Source organism: Mauremys mutica, chromosome 11, assembly GCF_020497125.1.
Source record: "Mauremys mutica isolate MM-2020 ecotype Southern chromosome 11, ASM2049712v1, whole genome shotgun sequence".
Classification (NCBI taxonomy): domain Eukaryota; kingdom Metazoa; phylum Chordata; order Testudines; family Geoemydidae; genus Mauremys; species Mauremys mutica.
This window is the reverse complement of record NC_059082.1, coordinates 63143349-63168913: the sequence shown is the minus strand read 5'-3', so window position 1 is coordinate 63168913 and position 25565 is coordinate 63143349. Positions and strand designations below refer to the sequence as shown.

Genomic DNA, 25565 nt, shown 5'->3' with positions numbered 1-25565 from the left:
AAATACCACAACTGGAAAACAAACTGTGGACCTCTCACTTTCTACTGTGTAGGCACTTGAACCAGTTCACTAACTATGTTTAAATATGATCAGTAGCCTCTTGGCACTTTAAGAAACTCCTGCTTTGACTGGCCCTACACAAACGATGTCAGTCTAACTTTTGGTTGCTGATGAAAGCAGACATTTTAAGGTTCTTGTTCATTTAAAGAACATGCTTTCTTTAAAAATGGACGGGAGGATAGCTAATTTGAATTTAGAAAGTGGCTCTATTGCTTAATAAGATTGACTATAAAAAGTACAATCAGTCAGATAGTAGCTGCATCTAGTGTTTTAAAAATAGAACCAAATTAATTGCTGGCATAAGCATGCTCAAGTCCTTAGATATTGGATATATTTGAAAAGGGGTCTACAGGCCAGGACACTGGCTCAGTGTAAATTTTCAGACACCAGTGATGCGAGATCTAAAAGTGCCGTGACAGACTGTACAAAACACAAGACGCGGTCCCTGACTTACAGAACTAGCATGATAAAATAAGCAAAATAATGTAAATATATAAATGAACTTAGTGGCTAAAAGGAGGGTTTCTCTCATAGCAGCATTTAAGTAAGATCTGTGCACTGTAAACCCTTTAAAAATATCTTTTGCTGCTGAATTAACATTGGTAGGCTTGGCAGGAAAAATATTTTCTTTGGTCTCAAATGTTACAGGAGGAGAGAATGCATGTAGCAGAGAAAAAGCAGAAAGACCTTGCCACTGGGAGTCTGGCAGCCAAAAGCCAGAAAGTAAGGTGAAGAAAGACAAAGAGGAAATGTGTGACAGACAAAGAAGTGCAAAAGGATCAGAGAAAGCAAAGGACTACCATGAGCCCACTTATTCATGTAACACTCAACGGTGTTTAGGCTTGCCTGCGCCTAACCACCTTGATGGCATTTTCCATCGGGCACATTGCCTTTGGCCAAACCACTTCACATCTGTTTGCTATTCATTTTCCCCTGGCTCATGTATCCATTGAGAGTTTTTTTCATACTAGAGGAACCCAACACACACACTTTCTCTATGAAAAAATAAAAAGACACACAATGGAACTGGCTTTAACTCAAGAGCCAGGAAAAGCAGAGTGAAGATTCCTTCCTCAATTCACTCCCTTGGTGTCTGGTTATTGAAGGGCAGAGTCCTCTTTAAGAGCTATGAGATGAAAGAACTTGGCACCATTGGAAAAACTCAGGAGGCAGTTTTAAGTTTAATGCTACATTTCCTGTCTTTTGTGGGACTCAGCCAGACCCTTCAAGTTATGCAAGAGACATATATAAGTACTAGGCTTTTCCATCCCTCAGCACACAGAGACACACCATAGCCTTTTATAGCCGGATTGTGTTTGTTAAAATCACCGACACCGGAATGTAAATATTGGATTTATCAGGTTGTTCGATCAAAGCTCTCTGCCTTTGTTTTATAGGCATCTGTCTCTAGAATAATTTGCCTTCTATGCAAATCATTTCTCATAAAAAGTCCTATTGATCTAGGGAACCATAATTAACATTTAGAAAGGGAGGGTGGGCTGTTTTGTTGAAACACGAAGTATTCTTTGTAATCCAGAATTTACACCATCTCTCCAATGTTTGTGGGTCAGTCCATAAAATACATTTTAATCACCTTAATCTTAATGCAAGTAATCCTGCATAGCAGTCAGAATACAGGCTGCTCGGTCCCTATTAGACATAAAAGCTTAAAATCCCTCCAGTGTGTATTCCTCAGCAAACAGACAGTCCTTGCTACTCCTAGAGACTCTTACTCTTCAACCTCTTCACAATTCCTATTGCTTGCTCCATATCTATTAATTCCTGGCAAAAAAATTCCAGGAGGGATTAAAGGCAAATATATTAAAATAAGAACCATTAAAATGACTAGAAGACACCAGAGAGCATTCTAGGGGCTGAGGCAGAGGAAATCAGAAAATGTGGGTTCTAATTAGTGGTTCCTCTGACCTCTGTATGACAAATCACTTATTGACTGTGCCTCATTTCATTCCTCTCTCAAATGACCTCTCTTGGGTGTTGTGAGAACTGGTTTAAAGTCCTATCTATTGGCTGGAAATCACTATGTAAGCACAAACATTAATCAAATACAAAACTATACTAAATGCAACATTGTGAGTGCCAAATGGGGCAGTCTAACATCAAGAGTTGAAAAGTATAAATACACACCCTTAACTCTGCCCCCTGGAATACGTATGCATCAGTCTTTAAATTCATGATCACAGTTCCCAAGATAAAACTTTTCATTCACATGTCAAGAAAAAAAATTGTATTGTATTACTATAGTGGACATAGCAGTGCATTCTAGAGTTAAGGCTGAAATGCAATTCCTAGTAGAATTATCTTTTCCAACTGCTTGCAGTTTTCTCAACACAGATCCCTTTTGGGCTGTTATTTTTCATGCTTGTCATCCCAGAGGTGAATCAGTTTATCAAATGTTTTTTGTCATATATAAACAAAATGCATTTGCTCAGGTTTTGATGACAATAATCAGTAGTGCAGCATTATGGCTCAAGGGTAAGGCATTATGCACAGTCAGAAAGGGATATTTCTTGTGCCACTGTCAAATGTGTGATTATTTACTTGTCAAGTGTGTATTCACACTGTTAAGTATATTATTGCTCTTCAAGAAGCACCCACTCCCAGGCACCATAGGCTGGCCTCAAACCATTCATCTGCCTCACAGAGTGGCAAAAGGAACAGATACAACATGCAAGGGGACTTGGAAGCCTTTTGCGAGCCAGTGAGACATCCTCCACTGGCCTCCACAATTCACTGAGGAAGCAGTAGGGAGAATTATGGGCACACCCTGTTTAATTATTTATAACATGTTTTGGGTGGAAGGCCCCACAGGAGTGCAAAGTATTACTAGAGCCTCTAATTGAAATAGCAGTTTTGTAAATACACATATCTAAGGAAATTCTTTTATGTTTATTGGGATCTCCATCCCCCAGGACTATTGTGAGCGGGGTAAGCTTGAGAAAGCCATTGATTTTGTAACTTTGAAAGGATAGTTGGATAAATGCAGCTAAAACAGGAGTGCACTAATTACTAACTTTGCCTGTAATTTGAATCTTTGTTTAAAACAGATGTCGTGGGAGGCAAATGTCTGAAGGAAACCATCTGAAGCTGCTCGAGTCGCCCAAGTTTTTTTTTTGTTTTGTTTTTTATAAAGCAAAGCAGCACCGTGCTAATGACAAGGGATTAGTTTTCAACTGCAACTTCTCTTCTGATTATAAAATTGAAACCTACAAGGATTCAGGTAAAAGTGCATCATGGGACTCCCATTTTCTAAGTGTTTGGAACTAAAAATTGGAAGAGTCAAACTAGCTAATCCAGTAAGCAGTATGGGACTTGAGCAGAATGCTAACTAGCTGTTCTGCTCAAGTCACTACTGCTGGTTGTACTGTGGTCTGATCACACCTCTAGGATTTATTTTAATTATATCCTTGCTAGGCATTGTGTGGCCAGTCAGACTGTCTGAGTTCGAATGTGGTGCATAAACCCAAAGTATGCTGCATTAGCGCTAAGAATTTGTCAAAAGAGTGACCAGTGAAGTAGTTGCTTTGTGCTGCCGCTGATAAACCAGCAGAGTTGAGCTCTTTCAAGCACAAACCATTCATGATTTGGGATTGAGATTTTCGCATGCACAGAGTATAAATATTACTCTCTTTTTTTAATTTGCAGGAGGAAAAGGAGCTGCTGCTCACCTTTTAAAAAGTCTTCAGAAGCAGACATCTCAAGTAACAAGCAGTCATAGCCTAACAGAAGAATTTGAAGATAAAGCTGGAAGACTTGTGCATGAAAATCTGCTGCCAGTTTATAAGGGAGAAAAGTGCCAGCCCCCTTTTGTTTTTTTAAATGATTGTTTTTGGAAAGTCTCAGAGTCATGTGATCATTGATTGCTGCTTTTTTACTTTCAGTGTTTAGGAGCCTGAGTCTTGTGGAAAAACTCAGCCCACTCTACTAGATTGCTATGAAACAGATCAAGTTTCCATGTCCCATTTAAACATGTGGTAGGAGACAATTAAGTGAGAAGGAAAGTCACAGACATAGGGAATTTTACAAAATACTGTGTGCATTAGGGCAAGTACAGAAAAAGCTTGATCTATCCAATTTTCAATTGATATTTTAGTTATTTTACAGATAAGGGAGTACCCATCACCTACATCCTCTGTTCCTTGAGTGGAATTAAGGAAATGTGTAATCTGACACTCCCAATAAAATATTTAGTGTGTTTTTTAATAAAACCCACTTCACTCATCAGGCCAGGATGACATTTTAAGGAGTTGTTCTGACCTGGACAGGTACACACCCAATTCTAAGCAGAAAATGGATAAGGGTAGGAGCATCCACTCAGATAAAAATAAGAAAGCTGATTCCTACCTATGTGAGGCCAATGCACCTTTCCTGAGGTTTAAATAGTTCAATAAGCATTTGCATATCTATGCATTTTCTAGTTTTGATGAGAATCAAAAGACACAGAGAGGCTCTTTGCATGGACTATTTGACTGAGCTGGAAATAGAATGCAAGTTTACACTTAGTCAAGATAAAATTATAAGGGCTATCAGACATGTATTGACTAGTTTGGGTCGAGAAGAAAATTCTTAAACAATACAGTTTTACAGATAACATGTTGTGACGGACTTTTAAATAGCATCTGCTGAAGCCTACAGTCCTGGCCATTGCCAAGAGATGGACCGATGTTCTGTTCAGGCACAGCAATTCCTATGAAAGAGATATCAGTAGCCTTATTAACTCTGGCATTTTCTAAACTGCTCTCTCTAATAAATGAATACTTATGAAGATGGCTGTAGCTTTATTGAACTAGGAACCACTTCCCAAAGTCATAGTATCCTGTGCATTCTGGTAGACTATTTAATGCCATTAAATATGCTATGTGCAAAGATTAAATCTGTTTCAACCCCTTTAATGGTATAAAAATAATCCTCTTAGATATTAATAATAATCCTCTCAGGTCAACCACCAGAGGCAGAGTAGATCTTGACTCTAATGAAAGTCCTGAAAAAGTTAATACATAGTTTGGAGAATCAAACATGGTATATTAAGGCACTATGGAAACCCTTACAAGAAAGAGGGAAAATACAGAAAGTCATATATATAGTCAGTGGTAACTAGGTAACTTTTATGAACACCAAACAATGGAAATGCATTACATTTCCATACCACACCCCCTGCACTCCTACTGTGAATTTTTTAAGTTTAAAAATTAAAAACTTTATTCAGCTCCTTCCATGACATGCTACTTGTAAATATCTTACAAGCAAAATTAAAAACAAAACAAAAAAGAGCCCAAAACAAAAAAAATACACAATAGTTATGAATAGGTCCACATAGAGGAACAGACAAAGGGAACATTCAGCTACAACACTGGTATTGCTCCTGGCAAAATAGCAGATGTGACCCAATAAAAAAGGTGATTATAAGCTGGGTTATGATTATAGCATAGCACTCAGTCTAGTTGTGATTGGACTCTGATCACCAAATTGATTGGTCTCACAGCAGTAGGCCCTGTATAGCTTTGTCTTGTTACCTAGAGAGAATTCACCAGTATTTTGATCAAATCTTTTAATTTTTTAAGCTTGGAATATAGAGATCTCTGCTCACTTCAAGAAACTCAGGATCATTTCTAATGCTTAAAGTAATGGAATATGCCTAGGTTGACCATCCATCTCAAACTGGGCAGGATAGTCCCAAAATGCAGAGTATCAGAGGGGTAGCCGTGTTAGTCTGGATCTGTAAAAGCAACAAAGAATCCTGTGGCACCTTATAGACTAACAGACGTTTTGCAGCATGAGCTTTCGTGGGTGAATACCCACTTCTTGCATCTGAAGAAGTGGGTATTCACCCACGAAAGCTCATGCTGCAAAACGTCTGTTAGTCCAAAATGCAGAGTTGAAGTCCCGGTCCAGGACTCAATGATTTCGGAACAGCATTTGTCCCGGATTCCTGGCTGCATCACTCCATGGCTGCACAAGGATCAGGGGCAGCACCAGCCTCTTCCTGCTGGAGGAGGTAGGGGACTGAGGTGGCCTTAGCTCCCCCTTGCCAGAAGGCCCTGACCTCTGCTTCTCCTCTCTCTGCCGAGGCCCCGCCCTCTGGCCAGGCCGGAAGCTGGGGCCAGGACATGGTAAAAGCCTGGGCCGCAGTGGGGAGCCCCAGACCCTCCACCTGCCCTGGGCGCATGCTCTGGGAGGGCAGGGACACAGGCCAGGGGCTGGTTTTAGGCCCCCTGACCTCCCACCAAGGTCAGGTGGAGGGCTCAGGGCTCTCCACAGCAGCCCAGTCTCCATGGGTGGCTCTTATGGCCTGGCTCCATCTTCCAACCTGGCCAGAGAGCAGGGCTCCTGCATGTGTCCTGATTTTGCCTTTTGAAAAGGTGGTCACCCTAAATATGCATAAACTGGGTACATGCATAAATCAGCTCCCCTCTTTCCCCCAGGTACAGGTTTGAGGTACTTTATGGTCAAGAGAAAGAACATTTCACCAAGAGAAATTTCACTGTAGATCATAAGCTCATCAACCCTTACAGACCACCAGCACATGCTGTGCTCACAAGTCTGCTAGCCTTTCTGATGAGTTCCAGGCTGAAAACCCCACTGCACTCCTGTGCTCAGAGGCCACCAAAGAGCAATTCTACCTCCCCAGCCTGAAAAAGAGGAAGGGAGCAACAGGATACAGCTCAACAAGATACAGAAACATGTTTGCTAAGCAGTACATTTCTTCAAAAGTGTTTTTTAATAACCAAAGATTTGATACAAAGTTTAATGCCCTTTATTTGAACTCAGACCAAACATCTTTAATTACAGCCCTCCTTGGAGTTTGCTGCTATAAATAAATGGGAAAAGACAGGACTCATGTTAAAAAAAACAACCACCAAAAAAACCCCCACATTAGTGAGCTATAGCAGTGAGGACTACTTAGGTGATGGTTAGGACTGGACTCTTGTTTTAATGCAAAGTCATTAGGGAACTTGGGGCTGGGGTGGGAGGTGGAGGACTTCTCAGTGTTTGTCTGCTGAAAGAGCTGAAACTTATCACTGATCACACTAGAGTTTTAGAGATGCTAGGAACAAAAGCATAACCGCCTTCAAAAGCGTGATCAGAAACACACACACTTCCATCACTTCAGTGCAAAAGATGTAGCGTAAAAATAACTTACTGTAGGATGTTCTTCATTTAATCACATTAGCACCATGCTATTGTTGCATTAGGAAGCAGTTTCATCTTAAGACCTTTGCAAGGATCAGTAGCCTACAGTGTACCCCCAGTGGGAATTAATTGACTCATGTTCAGTTACTTTCTTCCAAAAGCCAGTGAAGACTCCTGTGGCTAAAGTCAAATGCAAAGCAGATGGTTTCCTTACAGCTAGAGCACAAGCATACAGGAAGAAGGCTTCTTGCAACCAGAGTTTCTAAGTGTCCTTCTATATCAGGGAGAGACTTCCGTCGCCAGGACACCAATACGTTTTTCCTCCTCTACTCTTACAGAATTCTCATTCTTGAGGGCATAAGCATGCCCAGCTATGTCCAACCCCAACTTCCTGAATCCCTCTGCAGTGCTGAGAGAGTGGGAGACACCTGTTCATTTCTTGCTGTCAAATTAGGGTTTTAACCTTTTCTTTGCCAAACACTGCCAAATGATTCCTGATTTATGTCCTTAAAGGGGAAAAACCACATTGGATAATTTTTGGTGCTTGCTCTCAGCCCAAACAAGGACTGCTCTGGAAAGTTTCTGTTCCGTTTTTTTGAGATATGCAAGTCCATATATATATGGAAAAATATTATATGTATTTTATTTCAACTACTCTGCATCAGTTTCTAGTAAACATTTCTACTTTGCCATGAATTTAGGCCAAAGTAAGGGCAAGTATCTTTGTCATGTTTGAAGACATGTGGTTTAAACATGTTATGAAATTGTGCAATTTTCTATTATTTTTTTAAATGCCGAGAGATGGAATGGGACAGCTGTTACTCTTGCTAACCAGGGAAAATGCCTATTACATGAAATAAATATCACTGGCAGCATTGGTGCATGATGTGTCTATATATGAACACATCTTGTACATTTAATCTGAAATTACTTCTATTTTAGAGTATGGAAAACAGGCCAAAAAAAGTTACATTTGTTTATGAGAGAGAAAAAAGGACACCAGGGTCTTGTAACAGAATAAAAAGGCTCTGGACGCAACATACATGGAGAGAGCTTCCAGTACCTACCTTGCATGGATTTCGGTGGGAGCTGGAGTATTCACCAGCATGATGGATCAGATCCTCAAAGGGATATGGTTTATTAAGCATAATTTGGGGAAGGAGGAAGAACTAAACAGATGTGTCCTATAACTGATTCTGGGTGGTGATGTAACATGCATCTTGCTGCCTTCGTTACAATTCAAGAAAAAGGCGTTTGCCAGAAAGTAACCATTGAAAGCTGAATGTGACCTCCAAGTTTATCAGCCTTCCATGCTTCAATCTACCCAGGAAGTGCTGGACCTACAGTATTTTATATCTAATTTTTCCAACATGTTGGTTGAAACAGTATTTCTCTAAGGATAATGATTATCCTTATACAAGAGGAAGTAGGGGTAGCTTTATAGAGCAAGTTACCAGGCACTGAAGGCGGTAATTCTTTGTGACAGGAAAGACCATCTACCTTCAGCATGTCTACATAACATTACTTACAAAAAGCTATAGTGAATCACACAGTTTCCTTCCATCCAGTCAAGCATTCTATTGTCACTCTTCTGGTCTTTCACGAAGAGCTCTAAGAAAAACATCTTCACAAAAGAAGAGCCTAAGAAGCAGCCAGAAGAGTTTCTACTAAGATTGTTATTTATACATCTGTGGATCTATGGTGCCTCCAAGGGACTATAAACTCATCTTCTATCTTAAATTACTCCTCCCATATACTGTAATGTAGTTCTAAAATGGTCACTGTTCTAATTTCAAATTCTTCTGGCAGATGGCAGATAGTTTTATTTACAGATTTACAAACATTGCCTATTGCACTGGCATGGGGACAACTTGCAGCAATTAAAAACAAAAATAAAATGTACTGAATTTAAAATACCTTGCAGCAGGGATGATATCAGCTAAATAAAGGCATGGCCAAAAAAGGTCAATTGTGCATTGATTCCTTATATTCACCCAAGGAAAACTTTGGTCTATTGCCATAGAGGAGTATTATTACACTCCTGAAAAAATATTGCTTTACATAGTGTATTTATATTATACTTCACATCTGATTAGGGTGACCAGATAGCAAGTGTGAAAAATTGGGATGGCGGTGGGGTGGGGGGAGGGGTAGGCACCTATATAAGACAAAGCCTCAAATATCGGGACTGTCCCTATAAAATCAGGACATCTGGTCACCCTGGATTGGGTGTGAGATAATTTTATTCCTGTGGAGAGATTTCACTCTCTGAACATTAGGTGGCCATATTTTTTTCCACTTCTGGGACATATTCACTATACGTTACAGCTCAGTATCAAGTAGGATTTTTGATTCCTTTTATATCCGAGTATGAAACTCTTTGCATTGAAGTATCCAAAACACAGTATTTGCATAGGGAGGCTTAGTCATCGTGCAGAGCAATATGAGTGAGCCTCAATGCCTGAAATGAACTATGCAAATATGAATGGGGCCAAGAGGACATGCCAGGGAGGAGTCAGAATGGCAAGGACCGAGATACTTAAGTGTAATTCATTGAATAATGTGCATAGCTGCCATTTTTAGTATCTGAAGTTACTGACTGTGACGATGCTGCCTGTGGGAGCCAGCTGAGGTCACTCTATTAGGGTGAACTGCAAACAAAACGGGGCAGACAAACCCCAAAAGCTGGTGGATATTCCAATACTTAGATTTACCAAGACAGCACAAAACAGCTTCTGTATTACCTCACTGGTTACTCAGAAGTCCAAACGATGCAGTTCTCTTAAAATGCCCAGCCTCAGGCCTCCATCCAGACACACGTTAGATTTGATGATGATTACTGAAAAGCTTAGCTCATCATATAAAAGAAAAGGTTCTTCCAATCCCAAAGGATCAGCCACACACCCAGGTCCAATTATAACTTAGATTTTACCCAAAATACACGCTTATAGCCAATTCTTGTTAACTAAACTAAAATTTATTAAAAAAGAAAAGAGTGTTGGTTAAAAGATCAATATACATACAGACTTGAATTAAATTCTTGCGGTTCAGATACATCGCAGAGATGAGCTTGTAGTTGCCAAAAGTCCTTTTAGATATAGTCCATAGATTATAGTCTAATGTCCATATTCAGGGTGACTCCAGTCAGTGACTGGGGATTTCAATCCTTATAGCTTAAGGTTTCCCCCTCTTGAAACCCAAAGCAGATCTGAGATGAAGAAGGATTGTGTCCCAAGGTTTTTATACATTTCCAGCAGCCTTTTGGCCTGAGGAAACAATAGGCTTAACTTTCCTTCTCCCAAACATCATGGCAATTAGTACAGGGTAATTTATCCATTAAACAGTTCAGCTACAGGTTACCACAACCTTCAAAGAGACATATAGACAATAATACTATTTCCTTCGAGTGTCTTCCTAAATACTAATACTCCTTTTTTGATCTTTCAATCGGTAAGCTATAGCAATAGACAAGAATTGTTTGCTTACATCACAAGACCTGAGCAAACAGCTACCCTTCTACCTCTAACAATGCAGGCTTGCATTTCAAAGCTCTATTCATTTACACATCTTCCTAACCAGTCTCTAAAGTTCAGCCATGGGTCAGGGCAGTCTGTGAGTTAATTAACTCTTTCTGGCCCTGTCACCTTTCAATGAGATATTATATTACACTCCTAACGTCACCCTGACTGCCCAGCAAATACTGATTTGACTGCTTAATAATTGCACTTAGACATAAAACAGGCATAAAATACATCCAGAGCCCTGAGAAAACAATATTCCGTTGAGTGTTTTTGCTAGTCTGCAGAACCCCATTGTTAAGAGAACTGTGAGTGGCAAAGCACCTCTCTGAGCCGCCCTCCAGGTGGCTCAGTGCTGCTCATGGCACTCGGCTGCACACCAACAGGATTGAGATGTATAGTGCATTTCAATTCAGCTTTCAAAATCCAGCAAGTTAAATGCTGCCACGGTGCTTTATACACAAAAGAAGTAGAATAGTTTATAATAATCACTTATACTTTATAGCTTGCAGTTGTTCAGCAGCTTTTTTATAGGATCATAAAGCACTTAAACAAACTGAGTGGATTTCATAACATCCTTGGTGGCAGGTCAGCATTAATTCCATTTCACGGATGGGAGCTTATGTGATTTGCCATATGTCAAAAGGTGAGACAGCAGCGGAGTTAGGGGGAAAAAAAAACAACAACAAACAAACCAGGAGACCCGACTCCCTCTTCTGCCCACTGGAATAATTTACCTCAGCCGCGGAGGGAATCAGTTTCCAAAAACCTTTGCAATGTTCCTGCACTAATGCCAAAAAGGGGTGTGGGTGCTTCCTTAGCTGCCCAGCCTCACATAAAAAAAAAATTGTGGGTTTGAGTCATCAGTGAAAGTGCCCTTTTAACACGCTTTTTAACCTTCAGGGTTGATTAGAGGGCTGCACATGGCCCTTTTTGTCATTTTCCTTGAACACTTTAAGCACAAAAGGTGTGTTGTATAGTATAGAATAAAAATAAATTGTGAATTGCCGTGAGATTTCCTGTTATTCACCTCTCTCAGATATATTTTAGATTTCATCTACCATTAGTTCCTTATAAACCTACATACAAACTGATTATTTGCAGGAACAAAAGTGCTCTCTAGGTTTCTTGGATGATTTAGTCCTTGATGTCTTTTCTTGAATATTGATGGCCATTCCTTAAATAGGAGCAGAGGAACCACAAGACTATATAGATTTCCCACTCGTTGGCCTATACATATTGTCCCACATAATGTTTTGACTGGGGGCAGAGGGGGAGTTTAGCGTGAGCTTTTAAGAAGCATAAACTTACAGCTGGGGTTTCAAAATCAGCAGCCTAACCTGGGCATTCCAGCTGCATTTTGTTCAGAGCGAGGAGCCTACATGTGTGCCAGCAAAGCATATGTTTCCTGAAAGCTGCCAAGAATGCAAAGCAGTGCTAGATGAGTCTGGACTGATCTCAGGATAAATGCAAGAAGCAATGAGGAAAAGGCCCCATCTGCGTGGCAGACAGACAATATTTGTCTGATAATCTGAACGCTTGCAACAGTTCTTTTAAGTGGTCCCAACCAACAGCGGCTCTAAGGAACACCTTCAGCTCCAGTCAGTGACGAAATACTGCTTGGCTGAATTAGCTGTAGAATTGTGTGTCGGTTTGACTCTCTTCCCCTTTTTCTAAAATCAAACATTTTCAGATTCGGAGTAAGGGCCCAGTCCTGGACCCAGCCAGTGGACAGCCGACTGAAAAAGACCAAAACACAACCCCACACACATTCTCCTGCAAATATTTTCATCCGCTTCTGCTAGAAAGACTTTATCCAGATTGTCACCTTAACTATTACACTCCCCTTCTCTTGGCTCCTAGACATCCCACTTCCTTCCCCTTCACACAGATCATCTGCTTTGCCCCCCACCCATCACATCAGCCTTTTTTCCCCCCAACCCCCTCCCCTGACTTCCCTCAACCTTCCGCTTAACACTCAAGTCCATCCTTGCCTTCAAGACTCAACATAGCTTAGCTTCCTGTTCTCAGTTCTTTCCACTGTGCAGCGTGCTACCTTTGTGATCTCCAAGCTGACGGACCAGATGCTCCATTCACATCCTCTCATTCGGCTCCTAACCTTCTGCCCCGCAACCCCTTGTATCTGGAACAAGGTCCTTGACTGATCTCCCTCCTTCCTTCACATCCATTCCTAAAGCACAAATTCCTCCATCCTGCCTATTAATCTGAATTCTGTGTCTGATCTGTAGTCTATCTTTATATGGGCACCTCTGGCAGAGGCTCAGTCTACTTCATGTTCAGTACAATTCAAAACATGTTGTCAGCACTCAAATAAATAACATGCAACTTACCAGTCAAAGGGTATTGCTGGAAGGATTTTTTTTTTTGCGTTTAGGCACAGGCCTGAATGTAACATCTCAATATTGTTAACTCCAAACATTCAAAAAATAATAATAAAAAACCCCAAGACCCAGGTCTTTTAAAAAATCATAAGATTAGCATTAAAATCAAGAGATTTTTAATAACAAATTTGGAGTATTATCTTTCCTTCTGTTTTTTGAGCTTTTAGATTACATTCAAGTAATGTTTTCTACCTTTTCTCTGCAACTTTGGACGTTAAAAACATACTTTTTTAACAGAAGTGGGGATGCTCATGACTCCAGGAGCTGGGGCTTTAAGAAAAACACCTAATATTGCAAGACTTACAATAAAATTGCAAGTATTGGCGACACTTGTGTCTGCAGTCATGATAGTGCACTGACTTCTCAGTAGGAATAAAATCCTAAAAGTAAGCTCCTTAAACTTTGTTAACATTGTCAATTTATGCCCCTTTTTTTTTTTTTTTTTTTTTGAGTTGCCTATATGTTCTCTAAAGACAGGTTGATTCTTGTTTATATTGTGCCCACCTAGTTTTATTTCTCACATCATCTGTGAAAATAATTTCCATTGTGAAACAACACTGGGGCAAATCCTGCCCACAGCTGTTTGTGGCAACTCCTAGTCAAGTCAATGGGATTTACAAACAGGTAGCTGAGGGCAGATTTTGGTCGAGTGATGTTGCAGTGTGTCATGCAGCACCCAATTCTCCCTTGGGTTCTTATGTGCAGATTCCACTGACTTCAGTGGAGGTCAAACCTGTAGGGTCCCATTTTCCACAGTGCTATTTTCTGGAAGACGAGAGGATTAGCAAAATGCTGGAGTTTACATTGGATTTCAGTAGAAGTAGGAGCCTCAGTGCTGTGGTCTGCAAATAGGCAGCCTTATAAAGAGGCAACATTACATATAGATACAGTCATTGCACAATGCTATACAAAACTAGTGCATTTTTAGAAAGTATGCAGTGTAAAATAAGAATCTGTCCAATATACAACTTCTAGTCCTCTGACAACATAACTAGCCAAAATTCCTTGGAAATGACTAAATTACTGGCTTTCAAATATTTTTTTAAAAGTGTGTGTATGTGTAGCTTTGGAACAGGTCTGCTATTCCTTGGAATGTAATTATTTAAATGTGAAAGCTACAGGAATGATACTATATGGTAGAGCGGCAGGGTTGTTTCGTGGTTAGCATTGACTGTACAGCTGCCTATTTATAAGGGGATTGATACAGCAGGAAAAATCTCTCTCAAAACGAGTCCAAAATTATCACCCACAGGTCCCATTTAATCTCCGATGATTCAATCCCATTATATACTTTAACATTACTAAGAAGTAACTACTATGATAATATTTACCCCTACCTCTTATATGGCACTTTTCATCAGTAGGTCTCAAAGTGTTCTACAAAGGGGGTCAGTAGCATTAGTCCTATTTTACAAATTGGGAAACTGAGGCACATGACAGTGAAGTAACTTGCCCAAGGTCACCCATCAGACCAGTGGCAAAGCTGGGAAGAGAACCCAGATCAAGTGCTAATTTATCTTTACAAATCATGAGATAAATGGAATTTTATTCATCTCCCACATTCTAGGCCCATGTTGCCATTTGGAATACGTTGATGATTGGCATATCTATCGGTGGTGCTAGCTGGCATATTTATCACTCACTGAATCTATTTGAGGGTGTCTATATTTGCTGGGTGAAGATTGTGTTTTTGGCTGGCAAAGTCACTATTTGAACTGACAATATTTGTGAATTAACTAATACAAGTGGCTAGTTTGGAAAATTAATTTTTGGTAGAGCACTTTGACTCAGTTTTGGATTTTGTTAGCACAATTACAGCCCATCCCTGCAGTCCTTACTCCTAGAAAACACCCACTGATTTCAAACAATGGAAGTTTTGTATGGGTAAGTTCCACTATAGCTCTTATTAACAACCCGTGGACTGGTGGCCTGTTTTCACATCTCTAGTACATCGACTTTCTTGAAGCTGTTCTCTTCTGTATTTTGTTCGCAAAGCTGACAGAGGGCTGGGTTGCTACTGAAATTACTTTGGCAGCATGCAAACAGGTGTACAGGTTTATTTGCAGTGTATGAGGACCTTGACATACTGTACTTTAAAGGGCCGCACACTTTACTTATCAGTTTGTCTCTAATCTTTGCCAATTTCTTTTCCCTCTTTCCCCAAACAAAGGTAGGCTTGTCAAATGTTAACACAACAGAATCTTAACATCTAGGTCCAGTTATTCAGTGTATTTAATTTGTCATAATCTGCACAATCACTGAATGAAAAGGAAAAACAAAACAACAAACAAACAAAAAACCCAACTCATCCAGGGGCCAAAAAAGAATAGCCTGAAATACAGGCTCTCAGACCCAATAGATGCTTTTATCTTTCTAAGTCATTCTCAGAAATACTGCCTCCAAAAAGCTGTGCTTCTAAGAATGAGATCATTGCACTAGCAAATAGCTTTGTCCGATCCAGTAATAACATTTCCAGAGGTAACGCTTTAGTTTGTCTTGGTGGTTTGTGTTAGAATTTTTACTGGCTTTCTTAAAGTAATTACAGCATTAATACAAAAGGGGCACTTTGCACAAGAACACACAAGATCCTTCCCTTTCATTTTAACGTCACCTCTGTAGAGCTGCATGACAAGTAAAAGGAAAAGTAGCAGAACTATATTAATTGCTGCATTGTGTTAATCTATTTGGCTGGGGACAATACCTACCTGCTCTGATGTCCCTTTCTACAGATCCTGTAGGCATCCATATCCTGTAGGGGGAGGGACTGGAATAGCAAGTAGCTTGTAGGTGCAGCAGAGCAGGAGGCAGTAGAAATGCAGCAAATATCAGCTTCCCTACTCCAACCTTTAATAGGCTTGCTAGCCTCTCTCACAGCCACACCCTTATTAGGCTCAGCAGATTCTCCCAAGCCTAAATGGGGTTTTCAGCCCCCTTGAACCTAAAGAGCTGGGACACTAATGATCCTATTTAAACTCATCAGTTTATTGGGGACAAAGTTGCTAAATTTGGGGGGTGGGAAAGTTAGTAAGTTTGTCCACAAAGGCCACATTAAGGCTTGTAGATGGGCAGGGGCCAGGGAGACTCCTCACAGGACTCCGGGGGTCCATGGGGATCATGGCAAAGACCCTCCTAACACCTGCAGTAGGGGAGGGGAAGGCGAGTGACCACTGCTGAGTCTCTTAAGGCACCAAATGACTGATGCACCCACTCAGGAGGGGTTGTGTGTCTTTGCAGCTCCCCTCACATGGACCCCTGAAGATCTGCAGGAAGGGAGGGAGGAAAAGAATGAAAGAGACAGACAATGAATAAGTCCAGTAAACATTGCAGCTTTTCAAAGCTGTGAGGGTGATGGTAGCACTGCTGATGGCATTAGGTAGATTCTTACTGATTGCAGGAGCTTCTTGACAGAGTGGCAGAAGGCAGGAGAACCTTTAAAACTGGCCTTTTAATGGTTTAAAACTTGTATGCTTTCCCCCCCCCCCTCCGCAATTGTACCGTGCCTGGAATACTAGTTATGGATTTTTCCATCAGAATTCCTCCAAGAACGCTTTGCTGCTCACACAGTGCCTGTTACTTCCCTGTAATTACTGTCTCTCTAGTGTGTTAGATAAAATACCACAAAATAAATATTATTCTATTGATTGAAAATGAAGAGGCTTCTAAGTGAAACAAAAAATATTTGCACGTGGCCAGAGGCAGAATTAGTCTGTAAGGTAACTCCCTCTAAAACTCTGTAGGGAGATACATGTATAGGAGGAGCCTAACCATCTTTGACAACTTTTTAAAATATAATTTTTCAGAAAGAGCAGGTTGGACTAGGTCCCATAAAGAGAGTATTCGCTCATTACTGTACATCGGGGGATGGAGGAAGGTAAAATTTTTTTAAAGGGAAACCATTAAAACTTACCATTAGGTCCAAAATTTGTCATTATTTACTCTTTGTCTAAATGATTGAGAGTGTGCCACTTTTTTCGGATGTAACTTAATTACCAGCACCTTGACTGTATGAAATGAACATTGAAAAAAGAAGAAGAGACAGAAAGACACAGAAATGAAAGAAAATGAGGAAGGACAGTAAGGCAGAGTCAGAGGGGTTACTAATTGCAAAGCCAATAACTTGAGCTGGGGACCTACAATAAAGTGTTTTCGGATGGGGCTTTTATGGTGTGCTTTGGGCTGCAATCCCCCTGGGGACTGGGAGAGTAAGTTTAGGCTCTCCCACTAAGGCAATCATTTTTTGACGCTACATTTCAGAAAGCGTCAAAGGAAAGCCACTTACAAAGTCATATTTAAATTAGTAACGTCAGGCCTATACATCTAAAAATCTCCATTATGCAAAATCATCCTAAAAAAAAGACTTTGTGCCAGTATTTAAACCTAAGCCATCAGGTCAAACAATGAGAGCTTACTTGTAATAATATATTATGCATTTTTAAAGTTTGATTTTAAAAGGTTATTAAAAGACAGTCCAAGTTTATAAAAAACTGAAAGATGAAATAAGGATAAGACAATAGCTCTGATGAGGTCAACACTGGATGATAAAATCCCTTTTCAGCAGAGCAGTTATTTCGTTTAATGGCAGCTAAAACCCCCAAATTTAGTGTGTGTTAATATAGGCCCATTGTTAATAAAAATAAACTGATGAATTTTTAGAATATTTTTAATTGAAGCAAATGTCTGTTTAGTTTAAAACATTTTCTTCTGAAATGTGGTCAAACAAACAAACAAAAAAAACAACCAACAACCCCACCTCCCTACACCCATCCTGCAACATGGAACTAAAAAAAATGGAACTAAGCAGAAAGCAAAGTAAAACTATTCTATTTTTCTTGGTCAAGCTAAATTAAATTAAAGGAGGAAAAAAAGAACAAAAAATGGTGAAATGCAAATGGAGTTTCTTATAGTCTATCAGTTTTAATAAATTAATTACTAATAAAATAGTTTATTTTTACCTGAGTCTATTTGTAAGGAGCTAGCAAGTCCTCAAAAAATTAAACCCAGAAAAACAACAATAGTAATAAAAAGATACTTAGAGACAGAGAGTATGACAACAACAGTGAAACACAAAGGAGAGTATTCTGGGAAAGGCTCCTATCAAAGGGAAGACTGAGGCCTGGTCTACACTAGGACTTTAATTCGAATTTAGCAGCGTTAATTCGAACTAACCGCTCAACCGTCCACACCAGGAAGCCATTTAATTCGAACTAGAGGGCTCTTTAGTTCGAATTTGGTACTCCACCCCGGCAGGTGGAGTAACGCTAAATTCGACATGGCTAGTTCGAATTAGGCTAGGTGTGGATGCAAATCGAACTTAGTAGCTCCGGGAGCTATCCCACAGTGCACCACTCTGTTGACGCTCTGGACAGCAGCCCGAGCTTGGATTCTCTGCCCAGCCACACAGGAAATGACCCGCGAAAATTTGAATTCATTTTCCTGTCTGGGCGGTTTGAATCTGACGTTCTGGTTGCACATCGGGGCGAGCTCCGCAGCACCGGCAGCAATGCAGAGCTCTCCAGCAGAGGAGTTCATGTAATCTCTGAATAGAAAGAGGGACCCGGCATAGACTGACCGGGAACTCTTCGATCTGATCGGTGTGTGGGGCGAGGAGTCTGTGCTTTCGGAGCTGCGCTCCAACGAACGGAATGCAAAGACCTACGAGAAGGTCTCCAAAGCCATGATCCAGACAGAGGATACAGCCGTCATGCAACGCAGCGCCGCGTGAAAATCAAGGACCCCAGACAAGCCTACCAAAAAATCAAAGCGGCCAACGGACGCTACGGAGCCTGCCACCACTGCCCCACCAGTGACCATGGACTCTGATGATGGGACAGTGTCGACGGACAGTTCCTCGACGATGTTCACGGACGGGGAAGATGAGGAAGGGTTTGTGGAGGACGAGGCAGGCGATAGCGCTTACAACGCTGGTTTCCCCGACAGCCAGGATCTATTCATCACCGTCACGGAGATCCCCTACCAACCCTCCCCGGCCAGGAACCCGGATCCTGAATCAGGGGTAGGATCTGTCGGTAAGTGCTTTAACCATGTTAACTTTTATTCTTAATATAACAGGAATCTGAAGTGTGTGAAAAGGAGGTCTCTGTATATATGGTGATAGAACAGAAATCCTCCTGGGAGAATGCCACGAAGCTCTCCTGCCGTTAATCGATAAGCATCAGCAGGAGGTTCCTGGGGAGAGCTGCCTTATTGGGTGCTCCGTGGTAGCACACTTTTCCGCGCGAGGCTTTCACGCGGTATTCAGGGAGCACTGCCTCCCAGAGCACGGCTGCATAGGTCCGTGGTTCGTGCTAGATTTCACGCAGCATGCGCTCTCTATCTCCTTCAGTGCCCGTCCTCACGGTGATCTCGCTCGGAGACTCCTGCATCTAAGTAGGGGAAGAAATGTTACGTTACGCCTGGTCCAAAGTATTTTTAATAAATAAACGGACAGACGGCATAGCACAGACTCAGCACGCAGCTGCGTGACGAGCGTAACGGAAAGCCAAAGAATCAAATGGACGCTCATGGAGGGAGGGGGGAACGAGGACGCAAGGTATCCCACAGTTCCTGCTGTCTCCGAAAAGCATTTGCATTCTTGGCTGATCTCCAAATGCTTCTAGGGTCAAACACAGTGTCCGCGGTGGGTCGGGGCATAGCTCGGCAATTTACGCAGCCCCCCGACCCCCAGAAGTTAAAGGGAAAACAATCCTCTGTTGACTCTTTTACATGTCACCGTATCTGTACTGAATGCTGCAGATAGACGCGATGGTGCAGCACTCAACACCAACATCCTTGCTCCCCCCACGCTATGGATGGCTGATGATGAGGATGCATTTCCATCTTTTTGTACCATCAGCCTATTGGCACATGGGGCAGTGCAAAAGGGCTGGTAACCATGACAACCGTACCAACTTGCTTGGGACCGGTCGGTCAAGGCCGCCTGTTGCTAATTTTTCATGGTAGATGGTGCAGTATGGCTGGTAACCGTCCTCATCATTGCAACAGGGGGCTGAGCTCCATCAGCCCCCACCCTTCATTGTAAAGAAAAGATTCAATTGCCCCTGGACTAGCAGAGGGATGAGTGGCTCCCTCCTCCACACCCCTTAATGTCATCTCTGGACTATCATTGCAGCTGGAGGCTTCCTTCCACTCATTTCTCACAAACGACTACCTGTGTCTTATTCATGCATTCTATATTACTTCATCACACAAGTGGGGGGACAATGGTATTGGAACCCAGGAAGGCTGGGGGAAGAACGGAATGAACAGCTGGGGTTGTTTCAGGAGCACACCCTGTGAATAGCGTTCAGCTCAAAATTTATGCAGGATTGGACAGAGAGCAGCTGTGGTCTCTGGTTGTATGATACAGTGGTTCTCTAGTACACTTGCCCATAATCTAGGCAGGACTGATTCTATTTTTAGATACCCAAAAAGGAGGGATTGACTCGGGGAGTCATTCCCAAATTTTGCTTTTGCGCCCCTGGCTGATCGACCAGGGGCACTTATGACAGCACCAAATGGCGCAGTGCAAAAGGACAGGTAACCATGACCATCTTATTACCGTCTTCTTACCAGTTCATGGTATGGTAGACGGTGCAGTATGCCTGGTAACCATCGCTGCTGTCATGCAAAAGCATAAGCATGCTGCTGTGTAGCGCTGCTGGTCCGCCTCTGTCAGCGGCATCCAGTACACATACGGTGACATATACAAAAGGCAAAATAGGGTCCATTGTTGCCACGCTATGGCGTGTGCCAGGGCATTTCATGGAAAACGTGCTCGAAATGATTGTCTGCCATTGCTTTCCCGGAGGAAGGAATGACTGGCGACATGTACCCAGAATCCACCGCGCAAATGATTTGTGCAACAGCAGGCACAGGGGTCTCAACAAAAAATTCACAGAGACAGCCTAGACTCAGTTAATTGTTCGCAAAAAAGTATCATTGCAAGGAATTAACTAACTGTTTCCCATCTCACAGCTTCCACTGTCTCCAGACCTGCCACAGCATCCACCTCGCAGAGGCTGGCGAAGATTAGGCGGCGAAAGAAAAAGACAAGGGACACGATTTTCGATGAATGTGTGGGCTGCTACCTAGCCGAGGCGGACCAGCAGAGGCAGTGGAGGGAGAAAGTCTCTCTGTACCAGCGCTCACACAGCGAATGGGAGGAGAGGTGGCGTGAGGAACACAAGCAGGCGACTCAAGCAATGCTTGTACTACTGAGGGAGCAAACGGACACGCTCCGGCGACTTGTGTATGTTCTGCAGGACCGCTGCAGGACAGAGCCCCCGGCAGTATCTCTGCAACTGCCCTCCCCCGCCACAAAGTCACATTCCCCCCTCACCTCAAATAACCAGGAGGATGCCTGCCCTGGGCCGTGAATACTGTCACTGCACCCCAGCAGAGTGCTCAAGTAACCAAAAGCTCTCCTACCCTACATTTGCATAAGTCCTTCCCTTCCGGACTCAAACAAGTCCCAATCCCAGTCCCATCCCATAACTGTGTACTTAAGTAATAAAAATACTTTGCTGTTAAGTACTGTTTCCGTCATGTTTCTTCACTGAAGACTGTGTTTGAATGGGGTGCGTGGGGAAGTGCGTTGCTAATTGCATAGGACAGGCACCTTTCGCAGGGTACAGACACGGGGGCCGGATCAGCAGCGGGTAACACACACAGTGCAGTCAGCAGGCACCGTGGTCGGTATGGGAGGTGGTTTCCAGGTTCTGTGTGGGCGGTGGGGATGTGACTTTTTAGCGGGGGAGGGCAGGTACAGATCTTATACAGCGGTCCTTGTCGTGGACCGCTGAGTCACGCAGCAGAGGAATCTGTATCCGTCCTCCTCCGCCACAAGGCCACATAGCCCCCCGCACACAGAATCCCAAAAAGGAGGGATGGCAGGCTCCGTTGAAACAAGCAGTCCGGCAATGCGGACCGCTGTATGAGCAGGAGCCTGTCATTCCTTGAGTTTAGAGGCGGTCTTTACATCAGCGCACACCCTACCCACCGCAGTCTGCGTTCCAGTTTCGACCCTTTAACGAAAAGTCATGAATAAAGAAACCTCTCCTCAGTAACAGTGTGACATGTATTTTATTTTTACACGTGTCTTGGAAGTGGAGGAAACGGGGAGAACGGGGTATTTAACCGAAGAGGAGAGTCAACAGTAACTGGGTAAAGAAACAGGGGCAGGTTCAGCTTCTCTGTAAAGAAACTGAACAGTCACAGGTCACGCTGCTCGCTGGTATTTAAAGAGTTCCTTGTCGCTGTCCCAGGCGCCTGTATAGGGCTTCATGAGCAAGTGCATTAGCGGGCAGGCTGGGTCACCGAGGATCACTATAGGCAAATGCACATCCACAACAGTTATTTCGTGGTACGGGAAGAAACTACCTTCCAGCAGGCGTCTGAGCAGCCCACAGTTCCTGAGAACACACGCATCAGGAACCTTGCCCGGCCATACGACGTTCATGTTGGTAAAACGTCCCCTATGGTCCCCCAGTGCTTGCAGAACCATTGAAAAGTAGCCCAATTTCTCAGCAGCTGAATGTGGAAGAGGTGGACGATAAAGTGCGAGGAGGAGAAAACGGCGAGGATCGCAGCGGGCTCCATGCTTGCAGTGCTGTGGCGTCCACGCTGTCACTGACCAGAAAAGTGCACGAACAGATTGCCCGCAGGCGCTTTCAGGGAGGGAGGGAGTGAGGGCGTGATTGACGGTTCAATGACGACAGTTACCCAAAACCACCCTCGACACATTTTTTCCCCCAGCAGGCATTGGGGGCTCTACCCAGCATTCCAATGGGCAGCGGGGACTGCGGGAACTGTGGGATAGCTTCCCACACCGCTTCGAAAGTCGACGCCGGCCCCGTTAATGTGGACTCAGAAGTTCGAATTAGTGTATTTAGTATGGATACACAAATTCGACTTCATAAGGTCGAATCCACAAATTCGAATTAAGTAGATTCGAAATAGTCCTGTAGTGTAGACAAGGCCTGAGGTGCAAGCTCGGTCATTGCTGTGGGTTTCAAAGAAGCAGTAGACTAACCAGGTAACTATTAAAAAAATAGTAATGGTAAATTTTAAGCCATAGGATTATAAGGTATTTTGAATTTTTGTAAGTAATTGTTTTGTTTTATACACTTTGTTGTGTACCTTCCAGTGGTGGTATCCTATACATCAAAAATGAGGGTTTCTTTCATTACTAACCCTTGTCCAGGATTGGAGTAATTGTACAAATACTTCAGTTACAGACAATGGGGAGAAAATAAGAGGGGTTCTAGATTTTTATGTTAGAGTAACAGGATCATGTAGTAAAATCTCTCTGCTTCCTCCTCAGAAATGAGTATCCTGAAATTATCTATGGAACCAAGAGAAGGAAACTTTACAAAAAGGTAAGTAGATATTCATTTTTTAAAAGCAGAAAAATAATTACTAATTAACTTTTAATATTATAATCTCAGGTCCTAGTCTATCACTTATTTCTCATCAGTAATTGAAGTGACACAAAAAAGCTTACGGCTTAAATTTTCCAATCTGGGTGCCTAATTAAGACTTCCATACCCATATTTATGTCCCAGTCCTGAAAGCATTTATGTCTGCCAAGGCAGTCACACCCAGTACATTTGTAAACCTTCATGTAAAACCAGTCATTTGGCTCATGAAAGAGGGTTGGGGGAGGATGCATCTGGCTCTCAGCCTCTGCACAGTGCATTAGAAGTTCAGACTCTCATGAGTAACAGGGGGAAATGCTTCCTTCAAATATGAATAAAGCATTTAGGTCTCAGAGTTTATACCAGAAGGGATCATCGTGGTCATCTAGTCTGACTTCCCGCACATTGGAGGCCACAGAACCTCACCCACCCACCTCTGTAATCATAGGTGCCCACTTCTCCTGGCGCTGGTGGGTGCTCGTGCCCCCCCACCCCACCCCACCCCGACTCCTCCCCTGCCCTGCCCCTTCCCGTCCATGCCCCCCCATTCCAACCCCTTCCTCAAAGTCCCCACCCCAGCCCTGCCCCCTCCCTGCCCCTATTGGACTCTTTCCCCAAATCCCTGCCCCGGCCCTGCCGCATTCCCGCTCCTCCCTCCCACACTTGTTACACTGTGAAACAGCTGTAGCTGTTTCACGGTGGGAGGCGCTGGGAGGAGAAGTGGGGATGGCACACTCAGGGGAGGAGGTGGAGGCAAGCTGGCGTGGCGGGGCGGGGAGCTTGGCTGCTGGTGGGTGCAGAGCACCCACCAATTTTTCCCCATGGGTGCTCCAGCCCTGGAGCACCCACGGAGTTGGCGCCTATGCCTATGTAACCCTTCTGCCGGGCCGAAACGATAGCAGCAAGGGCTGGGTTCAATACATAGGGGTCCCTTCCCCACAACATAATGCAAATCCAGCTCGAGCCCCCACCCAGTGACCTGGGAAAATCTTACACTCACCCCTGGGCGCCTCGAAGGGGCAATACTTCCCCTCTCGCAAGCACAGAGACTTGGTGTAGCAGAAAAGGTTTAATTACATAAGATAAACAACAACAAGCATTAAATCTGGAAAATACCTTAACTAGAGATCATGGGTCAAACCGTGAGCAAAGACCCACCCCAGCAAATTGGGCCGTGTCCTTCTTTCTGGGCCCTTGAGTCCAGCAACCCCCCAAATCACCCACAGTCCCAAAAGTCCCACAATCCAAAAGTCTCTGTCCCGGGTCAGTGCAGCCCCAGAGTTCAAGAGTCTCTTTGCAGAGGTCCCCCTCCCCAGCCTGGGTAGAAAGGGGCACCTTACGTGGGTTCGGGGCCAACTGCCCTGCCTCGTCATGGGGTTCTGCTTCCACTAGTCGTCCCCGCAAACAGCTCAGCTCCGCTTGCTCTGTGGGCTGCTCCGCTCTGCCAGCTGCTCTGGTCCACCAGCTGTCCTGTGAGCCACTCCAGCCGTCCTCACGAGCTGCTTGGCTCCACTCACCCAGTGGCTGCACAAACTGCTCCACTCCGCTCTGCCAGCTGCTCTGCTCCACGGTATAGCTTCAGGCTCCCCCACTCATAAGCACAGTACTCAGTGCTCTCAGCTCAGCAAGTCCAGCTCTTCAGTGATTTCAGCTCTTAGTGAGTCCAGCTCATAGTAGGGGAGCCCCAGTGAGTTCAGCTCAGTAACCTGTATCTAGATTCTTAAGGGAATCAAAAATTAACTCTAACATTCCACAGTGGAGAGAGGCACAGGTGGAACTGGTGCTTCTGGCTCACACAAGAAGCCTGCACCACCCAGTACAGATCTCTGTCCCCAGCCTCTCTCCTTTCAATGGGTTTTGGAACTCATGTGCCCCATCTAGCAAGTGCTATCCAGCTGACAAGGAAACCCCCCATCACAAGACAATTTTGTAGTTCCCCATTTACCCAATCGGGGTGACAACATTTCATTGCTCCTGCCCCAATAACAACGAAATTGGGGCTCCCACAGCTGTGAAAACAA

The 25565-nt window shown here is 43.2% G+C and overlaps 1 long non-coding RNA gene across 1 annotated transcript in view; it reads right to left on the bottom strand.

Moving 5' to 3' along the window:
• LOC123343700 overlaps positions 1–15938 on the bottom strand; it is a 102533-nt gene extending 86595 nt beyond the window's left edge. The window contains exon 1 of the long non-coding RNA XR_006572325.1: positions 15835–15938. This is a non-coding gene — a long non-coding RNA (uncharacterized LOC123343700). The remainder of the gene's footprint in view (positions 1–15834) is intronic.
• Between the last annotated feature and the right edge of the window lie 9627 nt (positions 15939–25565).